We start from the raw sequence: 14,182 nt of genomic DNA, 5'->3' as shown, positions 1-14,182 counted from the left end.
CTCAGTCTCCAGCCTCCGCCACCCAGAGCCACACCTGGAATGGCCTGCAGAAACCATGAGCACAGGGCCTGTTTCTGGTCTTGAAGCCCTAACCACCCATTCCCTGCAGGAGACACCCCACTCCTGACTCCAAGGACCTCCTCAAGCAGCCTCCCCTGGGCCATGACTGAAGGGCTGTCATTGTCATGCCTCAGGACCCCGGATCAAGCCCATCCACCCAGGATATGCAGTGACAATACCCTTCCCTGGGGCCCCATCCCTGCTCAAGCCCTTCTCCAACATGCAGCTGATCACCCCACTGGTCCTACAGCTCAAGATGCTTCTGTGCCCCATGGGGACCGCACAAGCCCCAGCCTCTGCCTCCCCTAGCCCTTGGAGGCCCTTGTCTGCTCAGTTCTGTGGGTACCCAACTAACCACCACTCAGTGGCTTACACCAAAACCCTGGGGTCATCACTCCTCATAGCCAGGCCCACAGGATCTGCTGGTACTGCCTATCAGTCCAGTTGTCACCCATCTCCATTGCCATCAGAATGACACGCAGCTCCTTGCTGAGCTGACCCCACCTCTCCACCACCTCCAGGGAACCAACAGCAGCTGCTCTGGGCCACCACCCCAGCCAGTGGCAGTGAACTGTCACTCCTGCCTCTTGGAGAGACCATCTGGACTGCAGGAAGAGATCAGCTCTGCCTCTCTGCAGGCTGCAGAAATCATCAGGAACACTTGGGCCATGCCCATTCCACGGGGCATGCACCCCAGGTCCTCTGTGCTGGGTGGGCAGTGTGGAACACAGATGGGTCTCCACAAGATGTGCCAATAGCCTCGGTCTCCTGAAGACCTAAGTCTCTCTCCCAGCTGCTCAGATCCACACCCTGCCAGGCAGGACTACCTCCTTAGGGTGCCCACCCTTTCTACAGGCAGGCCTGTGTATGACTGGCCAGGGCTGGGATAGAGGACACGGCAACGCCACACACAGGCTAACAGGCCAAGGAGCAGCAAGTGCCAGGCCCACCTGGGCTCCAGACCCAGCAGGCCTGGGGGTCCCTCAGCCTCCACCTCTGCTCTCCCTGGGGCTCAACCAGTCCAGGGCATGAGTGGGTCTCACTAAACACCAGTTGCCTGAATATTTGGGGAAAATAATGAAGTGTGGAATTAAAACAGAATTTTGTGAATTCTTACACTTAAATTCCTACTTTTTTTTTTCTAAGCTCTGTCTGGATAAATCTAGATTCAGCCTACAAGTGAACTTCTGTATTAAGCCTCAAACAAAACTGAGAGATATTTATAAATAGATTTAAATAATATGGGAAAGCTCACACATGATTCGGTGCTGGTTCTATTTTTTTTTTTTAATGTATAAAATTAAATGTCTTAAGATCACAGTTTTAAGCTAATGAAAAGTGAGGCAGACAAACTATTCTGAGAAGGAAGTTTCCAGGGGGTCCTATACTGAACCAGTCCTAAACTTATACCCTCAACTCAGGTATGTGCCAGGGACTCTTGGGAAAGCCTTGGCAGCTAAAAGGTCCAGTGAAGAAGCCCTATCAGCCTGCCCTACCCAACCAGCCTGGAATAGCAGCCGCGTGTGACCTTGAAAGATGGGTTGGGGCTAGCCAGCAAAGGAAGAGGGACAGCATGTGCAAAGGCCCTAAGGCAAGAGAGACCCAAAGAATGTGGGAGTGGCTATAGCCAAGAAAGAATGCTAGAGACCCAGACAAGGGGGCGGGACGTCATCAGGACAGACAGATGCTGACTGGTTGGTGGTGGAGGAGAGCCTGGGGCAAGAGGTAGAGGTGTCTCAGAAGAAACTGAGCCAGTGAAGAGGAAGCTGGACATGCCTTGTTGTCCAGCTCTGGCTAGTCAGAAGCAAAGCCCAGGCCCTCCCCAGTACTCAGCTTTTTACCTCCTCACTGCCCAGGAGATCTCACCACACTGGATCCCAATCCCTGGAAGTTTTACTGAAAAAGCACATGGGTCTATAGTGAGCAAGACACCCCTGCTAGAGGGGGCTCACCAAGGAAGAGGGACAGCATGTGCGAAGGCCCTAAGGCAAGAGAGACCCAGCAGGAAACACTCAGTCTCCAGCTTTTCTGGCCACCGATGGGCCTTCCAGACAGCTGGCAGACTGACCCCGCACAGCTCCCCATCCCAGGAGAATCCCATGAAATCAACTGGGACAGGGACTCACCACTGGGGCTCCAGAACCCAGGCCAGGCCTTCCCTCCTATACTGAATAGCTCCCTCCTTATAAGTTGGCTTGGCCACAGGCCCAGGCCACGGAGGTGGCTTCTGATCCTGCCCCCACACACCCTAGTTGCACTTGATATGGTCCCACGCCTGAGGTTCTGCCTACTGCCTCCCCTCAGCTTAGTGCTTCTCCCAAGCTCTGCCCATCTTCAAACTTGCCCTTTCCCTATCCTGAGACATCCTCCCACTCAGGACTCACTGACAGTAGCAGAGCATGTCAGTGGGAGGTAATCCAGGTAATCCTGTGCAGGTTGACCTGGGACAGCCGTGGCCCTTTCAGCAGACACTTTCCACCCCGCAGAGACCCAGCCAACAAAACCCACTGCAGAATATCCCTGCAGATGATGTCCCCCTGTGACACATACCTCCCCGGCTTGCTCCCTGCATGGACCTGCAGCAAGACCAAGGGAGTCGGCCCACTTGCACCACATGGCCTCTGACCCACAGCCTTGATGAGCCTAAGCCTCAACCTCTGGGGTGCCACACACTTCTGAGGGAGCAGAGTCTTCCTCCATATGAGAGACCACCCCTGCACTGGGTGTGGCTCAGATGGGCTCAGCCCAAGTCCAGAACACTGCTAGGTGGGCACCCTCCAGGGATCCTGGAGGCCCAGGACTCAGAGATTATCCCTCTGGGCCTATCCACCTTTCTGCTCCTACAGCCCAGTACTAGAATATCACCAAAACCAGAAGTCCGCCAGAAACTCATCTTGAGGGATGTTCTGGATCCCAACCACAAGACCCATCATGGGTTGAGAGAGGTCCCATGGTTCCCAAATATCTCAAGCTCGCCCTTTTCCCACTGTCTCTACTACCGGGTTTGGCCTGGCTACCACCTTTCTCACCTGAAGGAGCACCAGCTCCTCCATGTTCAAGCATGTTCAACCTGGTGCAGAGGTTAAATGGTGACACCCAAAAAATATGTTCATGTCCTTGGAATTTATAAATGTGACTGAATTTTGAAATATTTAAGCTAAAAATCTAGAGACAGGTCATCCTGGACTTCCTGGGTAGGCCCTTTCAAGTCCTCATGAAACGGAAAAGGAGAGGTAGAGACAGAAACTGGAATGATGTCGATATAGCCAAGGGATGGGGAAGCTGGACGAGCAAAGCAGGCTCTTCCCATGACTTCTGGTGGGAGGGAACCCTGCTGGCACCTGGATTTGGGACTTCGGACACCCAGATCAGTGAAAGGATAAATTTCTGTATATTAGACCATCTCGTTTTGGTAATTTGTTACAGACATCAGTACCAGGAACAGAGTGCTACCGTGACAAATACCTAAAAATGTGGACATGGCTTTGGAACTGGGAAATGAGCAGAGGCTGAAGAATTTTGAGGCACATGATAGAAAAAGCACAGATGGCCTGACCAAACTGTTGGCAAAATTTGGAGTGTAGAAAGCAGGTATCATGGCTTATGCCTGTAGTCCCAGCTACTGGGAAGGCTGAGACAGGAAGACTGCTTGTGTCCAGGAGTTTTAAGGCCAGCCTGGCCAACACAGCAAGAGACCCCATCCCAAAAAGAACAGAATATGGAAGTTAAAGATGTTGCTGATGAGGCCTTAGAAGAAAATGAGGAATATAATCTTGGGCACTGGAAGACAGGTGATCCTTTTATACAGCAGCAAAAGCTGGCTGAGTTGTGCTCTATCTACTAGAACATGGAAGAACACGTAGAACATGTAAGCAATGAACATGGATATTTAGTTGAAGAGATTTCAAATCAGGCTGTGGTTTTGGCAGCTTATATTAAAGGGCAGGAAAAAGGCGATGAAATGAGGAAGAAACTGTTAAGGAAAAAGGAACCAGCACTGGTGATCTAGGAAATTCACAGCCTACTCAATGTGGAAGATGCTCACATTGGGAGATTTGCTGTCAGGACAGGGTGCCCTGGAGAGAAAGCCAGGGGTGTGACTGGATAGATTTCTGCTGAAGAGATGAAGACTGTGATTCATGGGTCTGGTCAACCATTTCAGCAGAGCCAGGAATAGAGATGATCCAAAAAAGACACAGTGAGCCCTCCTGTCTAGTGGCCTGGTTCCCTGTGACATTGAAGGGAGACCCACAGGTCTATGAAACTGCTGTGCCAGGAGCAACACTGCCAACTGGTTCTGACGGGTTCGGATGGGAGGAAATGGAGGTGGCATCGTTGCAAGATCCTATAGGCAGGAATGGGATGGTAGACAAATCAATTGCAAACATGCTACCCTTCAAGACAAGGCAGCAAAGTGGCCTCCATTCTTTTCCTGGTCCTGGGCCCCCTCCATCTCAGGGAAAAAGCAGTAAATGTCCCCACCAAGAGTTGTCTGCCCAACTGGGGGACCTTTCCATGCTAAACTATGACTCAACCTCCACAGAGACAAGAGACAGGGAAAAGGAGCGGGGAGCGGGCCCCGCAGGCTCAGGTCTCAAGCCATATGGAGACCCGCAAAGTCTCCAACTAGCATCGACCCACCACAGCCTCATATGCAGCTCTCAGCAGCTCCAGTCTGATTACACCCTGAATAGTCTGGCTGGGCTTCCTGATGTCCTTTATCACCTGGTCCCAGGCACTGTCCTCACCTGCCGTCTCAACCCCACACCAGGCAGCCACCACCTGTTTCATCAGCCCCCTTCCTTCAGTGTGCCAGCAGCACCTCACAGTGTGGTTTTTGCCTCTGCTGCAGCCAAGGCTCCTTCCTGGCTGCCTCTTCTTGCCAGCCTGCAGGATCAGAGGGCCTCAGGCTCACAGCACCGGCCCCAAAGCACCACCCCCAGCCTGACTTCCCTAGCCTGGTCGGGCAGTTTGAGCATCTTGGCCTCTCCTTATGCCTCTCCTCTAGGTCTCACAGTCATCGCCAGTTTTAGACACCCAAAGCTGAACTCCTGTTCCTCTACCTTCCCTGGTACACATGCCCCTTGGTCCCCAGGCTCCATTCTCCACAGCCACCAATGTGGTCTCTCCTCCGCAGCTTCTCTGGGGATACCCAAGAGTCTTTCCACCAGGTGGAATTCCTGCAGTATCCAGCCCAGAGTCTACCTGTCCCTCCCATGTACCACAGGGTACGGTTTGGCCCAACGGTGCAGCAAGACCCTGCTTTCAGGAAGCTGAGTTTGGTGGAAGAAGAGATATTTAAAATCTTCCTTGTTGCCCATGAACCCATCTCCAGACTCTGAAGATATGACACCCATAATCTCCTATATATCTCAGCCCGTAACAAATTCCAAGCAGGTTGAAGGTGGAGACATTAAGAAAAAAATTAACCCGTACTAGAAGAAATTCTTGACAGATGATTTTTATAAAGGAAAGCCATTCAAAACACACATAAAATCCAAAGGTCATAAAATAAATGACTGATGAATTTTAAAAATTGATCATGCCAGGCACAGTAAGAGCATCTATAGTCCCAATTCTTCAGGAGGCTGAGGTGGGAGGATCACTTGAGGATAGGAGTTCAAGGCCACCTGGAGCATCAAGAGAGATCCTGTCTCAAATAAATAATCAATCAATCTAGCCAAAGACACTATAATCAAAAGTAAACCAAAATTGATCCATGGTATGAGATGTCAGGATAGTGACTAGGAACACTCCCCCGACCCCGTACTGGGGATTGAACCAAATGTGCTTTACCACTGAGTCAAAACCCCAATCCTTTTTATTTTAAACAGGGTCTAAGTTGCTTAGGCTAGCCTCTGAACCTTCTGACTCAGCCTCCAGAGTTACCGCGACTACAGGTGTACACAACCACCCTTGCTCACAAGGGACCCCTTTAAGATCTAAAAAGCTATTTCATGAGCTGGATGCTGATCAAAAGGCATCAGTGGTGGCTGTGGCTCAGTGGTGGAGCACTTGCCTAGCATGTATGAGGCCCTGGGTTCGATCCTCAGCACTGCATATAAATACATAAAATAAAAGTCCATCTACAACTAAAAAAATACTTTTAAAAAAGGCAACTTTCCAATTTAAGATGTATATGCAAAATTTGTACACTTTTCTGTAGAAATGATATACTTCCATAAAAAAATAACAAAATAAATGGCTAGGGTTGAGGCTCAGTGGGAGAGCACTTGCCTAGCAAGTGAGGCCCGGGTTGGATCCTTAGCACCACATATAAATAAATAAAATAAAGGTCCATTGACAAATAAAAATTTTTTTAAAAAAATTAAAATAAATAGGGTGCAGTGGCACATGCCTGTAATCTTAGCTACTCAGGAGACTGAGGTAGGAGAATTGAGAGTTTGAGACCAGCTTGGAAAACTTCGCAAGACCTTATTTCAAATGTCTATTTATTTTAATTTTATTTATTTATGAGCTTATTTTTGGTACTGGGTATCAAACCTAGGATGCTCTATGACTGAGCTATACACCTACCATTTTTATTTTTTATTTTGAAACACAGTCTTGCAAACTTCCCAGGCTGGCCTTGAACTTGTGATCTTCCTACCTCAGCCTCCTGAGTAGTTGGGATTACAAGTATGCTCCACCATACCTGGCTCAAAATAAAAATTTTAAAAAGGGCTAAGGATGTAGTTTAGTGGAGGAACACTTGCCTAGCATGCACTATTTAATTCCTAGTACTGAAAAAAAAGTAACAAATTGAGAAAATTTTGAAACATATATAACATCTAAGGAAGCCAATATTTTAAAAGGTCTCAAAAATTAAAAAGAAATTTTAAAAAATCTTACCTGAATAACATATTTGAACAGGCAAAACCCATAAAAGATGAAAAAGGGGCTGGGAATGTGGCTCAGTGGTAAAACACTTGCCTAGCATGTGTGAGGCCCAAAGTTTGATCCCCAGCACCACACACACATACAAATTCCATAACAGATGAAAAAAGAAATGATCAATTATTCTGTGAAATGATCCCACTTTTGTTCATAATCAAAGAATGCAAAACTTTTTTTAATAAATATTTTTAGTTGTTGATGGACCTTTATTTTAAATATTTATTTATTTATATGTGATGCTGAGAATGGAACCCAGCGCCTCACACACATGCTAGGCAAGTGCTCCACCACTAAGCTACAATCCCAGCCCCAAAGAATGCGAATTTTTAAAAAATTAGGCTGGGCACAGTGGTGCACGCCTATAATCCCAGCAGCTCAGGAAGCTGAGACAGGATCATGAGTTCAAAGCCAGCCTCAGCAACAAGGAGGCATTAAACAACTCAGTGAGACCCTGTCTCAAAATATATAAAATAGGGCTGGGGATGTGGCTCAGTTGTTGAGTGCCCCTGAGTTCAATTCCCGGCACTAAAAAATAAATAAAAAAGAAAAATTAGATTTTTTTCATTAGTCAGATAAGCAAGTGACTAAAGAAAGTCTGCCGTCTATCTGTTGGACTCACCTATACTGCACAACTTGGTAGCTGGATGCAGTGGCACTCTCCCTTAATCCCAGCTACTCAGGAGACTGAAGTAGAAAGATCAAGGGGTAGAAACCAGCCTGGGCAACTTAGAAAGATGCTGTTTCAAAAACTTTAAAAAAAGGATGGAGAGGCAGCTCAGAACACTTGCCTGGCATGGATGAGGCCCTAGGATTAATCCCTAGTATAGCAGAAAATAAAAGAAGTACACTGAGCTTTTTGTTGTTTTTTTTTTTTCTTTTTTCTTTCTTTTTTGGTACTGGGGATTGAACTAAGGGGCACTTGACCACTGAGCCACATCTCCAATCCTATTTTGTATTTTACTTAGAAACAAGGTCTCACTGAATTGCTCAGTGCCTCACTTTTGCTGAGGCTGGCTTTGAACACGAGATCCTCCTGTCTCAGCCTCCTGAGCCACTGGGATTACATAAGTACACTGTTTTAAAACCATAAATCCAATGTCCATCTGAACCAGTCAAATAAATAAAATGTGGTACTTTCATGTAATGGAATATTTTGTAGCCATGAAAGCATGAGGCTACCAACACTATTCAACATGAGAAGAATCTTTTCAACAAATGGTGCTGGGACCACTGGATATACACACATACAAAAGAATGAAGTTGGACCTCTATCTTTCATCATACACAAAATTAACTCAAAATAGATCAAAGACTTTCATATAAAACATAAAACTATAAAACTTGTTTTTTTGTATATATTAAGGTACATCACCAGCATTAAAAAAAAAAAAATGTGTATTTTGCCAAGTGCAGTGGCTCACACTTGTAATCCCAGCAACTCAGGAGGCTGAGATAGGAGGATCACAAATTCAAAGCCAGCCTCAGAAATAAACAAGGCCCTAAGCCACTTAGTGAGACCCTCTCTCTAAATTTAAAAATAAACAAAATGGGCTAAGGAAGTTTCAGTGGTTAAGCACCCCTGGGTCCAAACCAAGGTACCAAAACTAAAACAAACAAAAACAAGACATCTTTGGGGTAAGATATGGCTCCGTGGCTAAGTACCCAGGGTTCAATCCCCAGTAACCCCCCCAAAAAAATTGCTTATTTTATTTTTTATTTTGAGACAGGATCTCACTAAGTTGACAACCCTGGATTTAAACTTGTGATCCTCCTGCCTCAGGCTCCTGAGCTGCTGGGATTACAAGTGTGCATCACTGCACCCATCTTATAAAACTCTTAAAAGAAAACAGGCATAAATCTGTGTGACTCTGATTTCTGTATATGACATACCAAATGCACAAGCAACTAAGAAAAAAGAGAGAAATCAAACTCATAATAATTTAAACTTCAAACTGGGCATGGTGGCACACATCTATAAACCAGGCAACTCTGGACACTGAGGCAGAGGATACCAAGTTCAAGGTTGGTCTCAGCCACTTAGCAAAATCCTGCCTCAAAATAAAAAATGAAAAGGGGCTGAGGATGTAGCTCAGTGGCAGAGCTCCCCTGGATTCAAGCCCCAGTACAGAGGGAAGGAAAATGAAAACCAATACAGTCACAGAAGATTTTTACAACTCATATGGCTGAAAAGGGACCTATATACAGAGTATAAAAAGGACACAGCTTAAAAGCTAAAACAAAAAAGCCCAACTTAAAAATGGATGAATGAGCTAGGGCTGGGGCTCAGTGGCAGAGCATGCCTAGCATGTGTGAGGCTCTGGTTTGATTCTCAGTACCATATATAAATAATAAATAAAATTGGGGCTGAGGTTGTGGCTCAGCGGCAGAGCGCTTGCTTTGCATGTGCTGGGTTTGATCCTCAGAACCACATAAAAATAAATAAAATAAGTGTATGGTGTCCAATACAATTAAAAACTAAATATTTAAATAATAATAATAATAATAAATAGAATAAAGGTCCATAAACAACTGAAAAAATATTTTTTAAAAATGGATGAATGATCCAAATAAACATTTTTCAAAAGACAAACAAGTGTCCAAAAGGCATATGAAAAAGTATCCAACATCATTAGCTATCAGAAAATGCAAATCATGGGGGCTGGGGCTATAGCTCAGTGGCAGAGCGCTTGCCTAGCATGTGTGAGGCACTGGGTTCAGGTCTCAACACCCCATAAAATAAATAAATAAAGGTATTGTGTCCATCTACAACTAAAAAAAAATTTTTTTTAAAAAAAGAAAATGCAAATCAAAATCACAATGAAATATCACTTCACACCCACTAGGACTGAAGGACTATAATCAAAAAGCCAGATAATAACAAGAGTTGACAAGGTCGTGAAGAAGAAACTTCGTACACTGGTCTTGGGAATGCAGAATACTGCCACCACTTTGGAAAACAATCTGGCAGTTCTTCAAATGGTTAAATATAGAGTTACCACACAACCCAGCAATTCTACTCTTAGGTATCTACCCAAGAGAAATAAGAACATACATCCACACAAAAACTTATATGCAAATAGTTGCATTATTCATAACAACCAAAAGATGGAAACAACTCAAATATCCATCCACTAATAAATATATAACCAAGTTGGTATATTCATAACATGGAATATTATGCCACATAAAAAGGAATTAAGTACTGATGTACATATGCCATGATAAACCCTTAAAATATTACCCTGATGGGCTGGGGTTGGGGCTCAGTGGTAGGGCACTTGCCTAGCATGTGTGAGGCAACTGGGTTCAATTCTCAGCACTGCACATAAAAATAAATAAATTAAAGGTCTATCAACAAATTTAAAAAAACATTTTTAAAAAATTACTCTGAGTCAAAGAAGTCAGACACAAAATGGTATGATTCCATTTATATGAAATGTTCAATCTGGGACAATCCTTTAGGACAAAGTAGATCAGTGTTGCCAGGGGCTGGGTGAAAAAAATGTTCTGGAATTGATTGTGATGATGGCTGCACAACTCTGTGAATGTACTAAAAGCCACTGAACAGTACAGTTTTTTTTTGTTTTTTTCTTTTCTGCTGTGCTGGGGATCAAACCCAGGATCTCATCCATGCCAGATAAACACTATACCACTGAGCCACATCCCCAGATCAAGTTGTGACACTTTAAATGGGTGAACTGTATGCATATGAATTACATCTCAATAAATCTGCTATTAAAAACATAATAAGCATGAGGTTGACCTAATCAGGGCTGACATGAAAAGCCAGCAGATCCAGAGGGAATCACATTGGAACTGGCAATCTTGCTTTTCTCATTCATCCACAGAGGGGAGCAGAGGTGTGACCATCACCACTTTGAGACAGGAGGGGAGCAGAGGTGTGACCATCACCACTTTTCTTTTTTTTTAATATTTATTATTATTTATTTTTTTTTAGGTGTAGATGGACACAACACAATGCCGTTATTTTTATGTGGTGCTGAGGATCGAACCCGGGTCTCACTCGTGCTAGGCAGCGCTCTACCGCTGAGTCACAACCCCAGCCCACCCATCACCACTTTTCTTTGGATAGCTCCACTGAACTTAACTTTTGTTTATTTTTTAGCATGACTTTTGACAATAATCACAGATCAAAAGCCTCTCAGAAGGCCCCCAAACAACTGCCAGCCTCTACTCTGCCAGCTGAGCTCTAGCCACTGCAGACAACACCCTTTGCCATTACCATTCTTTCGTGCAAGCACCCTGCAAACGCTGGCTGGGGGCCCCAGGGACACAGATCACCAAGCTCAGAGTTCAGCACAGGAGGGGGCAGAGATGTGAGGACAATGCCATCACAATGACAGTGCAGGAAAGTGGGGAAACCCTCCACCAGCTGGGTCTGCCTGCAGACATGCTGACACTCCACCTAGCCCCTTTCCAACCCACCTTCTTCCCAGTCCAGAGAGGGCTCCCAGGTGGGTACCTCCTGCAGGTTCCCCGATCCCACCCACTCACCAACAATACTCTCCCCTGCTCTCTCCTCTCACACAAATCGTCCCCTCCAGGACCCTCTTGGCAGCATCATCAGCACCCATCCTTTAGTCCATGCTGTCTCAGATGTCACAAAGCTCCCATTCCCGATAGGACAGCCTTGAAGTCTCTACCCATGGCTGCCCAGACCTCCCAGATGGCCTCACTCCCCAACCCCTATCCTGCAGCCTGTGCCAGGGCCCCACTGACTGGTCACTGCCCCTATGGTGTGCAGCACTGCTAAGGAGCTCCAACTGTTCCTTCTTCAACAAACATTCCCTCCTCCATTCAGCTGTGTCACCTCAGCTCCCGCTCAGACCCTGTCTGGCCTTCCCGCTCTACCACAGGTCTCTCCAGGCTCCCAAGGCACAGCAGGGTGGCCCAGCCTTTGTGAGCTGTCACACACCAGGCTTGGGGGACCAGGGTCAAGACACCCCTCATAGCTAACTGGCTGGCTAGTCCACAGCCTTGAAGCAAGGGAGGTCTCCTCCCCTGGGGCACCTGAGCTCTGTCTCACCATGAGCCCCAGTGGTCTCAGTCCCATAGGAATCCACCCTGGATAGAAGACAGGGAGGATGGGGCAGGCTGAGGGGCTCAGGCAGAGAGAAAGTTGAAAATGTTTTAGGAGGTACAGTAACCCTGCAGGGAAGACCAGGGGTTTCCAGGGGGAAAGCCAGGAATGACCTATCCTGGGAAGGCCTGAGAAGTTGTGTGGGGGCTGAAGGTCAATGGGGTGAGAGTCAGAAAAGGAAGGTGGAGTCTGTCAAAGGAGTGGCTGGGCTTTATGCCAGAGGGGGAGGAAGCCAGGAGTCAGAGGCTGGCACCCTTCCTCAGCTCAGGCATGGGCTGGATAGGGGTCCCTCAGAGCAGGTGAGTGATCTCCCTCCCCCTCCTCAGGGCAAGCTGGAGTGGTGCTGGGCCCAGGAGAGGGGTACTCCTGCTTCCGCTTCCTGCTGCTGCTCAGTGGCTGACATCAGGCAAATACCCTCTACCTCCCTCACTGGGAACAGTCTCCCCAGACCACTCCACCCCAGGAACAGCATGTGGTAGGGGCTTCAGCCCTCCAGCAGCCCAGTCAGGTCTGGGAGAGGAATGGGGCACACAGCTATTCCTTGGCCTTGGGCTACGGCTCCCAGCTTCTCACTCATCCCCTCCCTGGAGCCAGAGCTGAAGGGACTCCGTGCCTGGTATGTCCCAGAAGTTCTCTTGACCCTCAGCTCAAGGAGCCCCTAGCACCTGCTCTCCTGCCTAGCAACTCTCAGCTACTCTCTCGGGCTGGTGCCACACATGCGCAGGGAGCTGCATTATCACATGACAAGTCCACTGCAGGCAGGCACCCTCGGTTCACCAGCCCAAGCCAGGCAAGAGCCCCAACAGCCCTCTCATCGGCCTCCAGACTAGAAGGCAGGCACAAGCCAAGACACCCCAGTGTGTCCAACATCAGCTTGTCTACTGAGGTAGCTAGGCTGGATGAAGGCACCGAGACACGATCCCAGGAACCTCCAGGGATCTGTCAGGACACTCCTAGACTAACAGAACACTCTCACTCCAGGGGAAACACAGCTCCTCAGGAAGGCCAGGGGAGCTTCAGCAAGATGTCTAGAACAGGACTGGGGTTGTGGCTCAGAGGTAGAGCGCTTGCCTAGCATGTGTGAGGAACTGGGTTTGATTCTCAGCACTGCATATAAATAAGTGAATAAAATAAAGGTTCATCAACAACTAAAAATACATATAAAAACTAAAAAAGAAGAAGAGGAAGAAAAAGAACCCACCTTGACCCTCCCCAGCTCGAGGATAGACTCTGGCAATGCAGCAGCTCAGCAAACTGACCAGACCAAGGATTCTGGAGGGAAGCACTAATCTACATAAGTAGCCCCTGGTAAACAGAATTTACCCAGAGGACTATGGCCCAAGCAGGCTGCCATTCTCTGCCTTGCATCTGTTGAGGTAGACCCTTCAAGATAAGGTCAGCCATGCAGGAATGAGCATCAGGCCAGCCCCCGACCCAAGGCCTCCACAGGGGTGCAATGGTCAGGAATCCACTAAACCAGAAATGTCACAACTGAGCCCAGGTTAACTGGCCACACAGGCTAAAGGGTTAGTTATAGTACTGGCAGAGGCCCACAGAGCACACCCACAGGGCTCAGAGCATTCTGAAACCTACCCTGTGTGAGGTCTGAAGTGGAAAGTGGCACCACAGGACTCCAGGCAAAGCCCCAGCAGGACCTCTTTCCCTGAGCTGCCCTTGCAGGCAGAGCCAGCAAAAATACCAGTGTGGAGCTGAAACCAGCTCTGCTCAGTTCTGCCTGGGGACCCCATCTCAACACTCCCCAGCCTCTGTGGCTAAGAGCCAGGGCTGGGTCCACTTCTGCTCAGAATTAGGTGATCCAATCCAGAGCCAGGCAGCTGGGCTTTGACTGGTTGACAGCAGTGAGGGCCTGGGCAGGTCCAGAAGCTCCAGGAGGGCATGAAGCAGGGCAAGGGGGTCTGTGGCCACAGAGCTGGTGGCTACTCTGATGTTCCTCTGGAGAGGAAGGAGGGGCTGCCCCCAAGGGACAGGTGCAAACCAGGGCCTGGCCAGTTTGGGGAAGTGAGGAGAGGCGGCAGCTATGCAACCCACTGCCAGGCAGCAGCAGCAGTCACCTCACCCAAGGGAAAGGCGCTCCAGAGGGGCAGGGGATGGCATAGCTTTGAC

At 47.7% G+C, this 14,182-nt stretch overlaps 1 protein-coding gene and 1 long non-coding RNA gene across 6 annotated transcripts in view; both read right to left on the bottom strand.

Annotated features, from left to right (window-relative positions):
- The window catches only part of Plec (plectin), a 57,281-nt gene that overhangs the window by 39,349 nt on the left and 3,750 nt on the right, over nt 1-14,182 (bottom strand). The gene's annotated exons all lie outside the window — the stretch shown is intronic.
- On the bottom strand, nt 5,506-13,317 carry LOC114105033 (uncharacterized). The gene is made up of 2 exons (XR_003584934.2): nt 13,260-13,317; nt 5,506-5,690 (listed from the first exon to the last, which is right to left on the bottom strand). It is a non-coding gene; the product is annotated as an uncharacterized lncRNA (long non-coding RNA).

This window comes from Marmota flaviventris, chromosome 15, assembly GCF_047511675.1.
Source record: "Marmota flaviventris isolate mMarFla1 chromosome 15, mMarFla1.hap1, whole genome shotgun sequence".
Classification (NCBI taxonomy): domain Eukaryota; kingdom Metazoa; phylum Chordata; class Mammalia; order Rodentia; family Sciuridae; genus Marmota; species Marmota flaviventris.
Note: the sequence above shows the minus strand (reverse complement) of the source record. Positions and strands in the feature narration are given on the sequence as shown.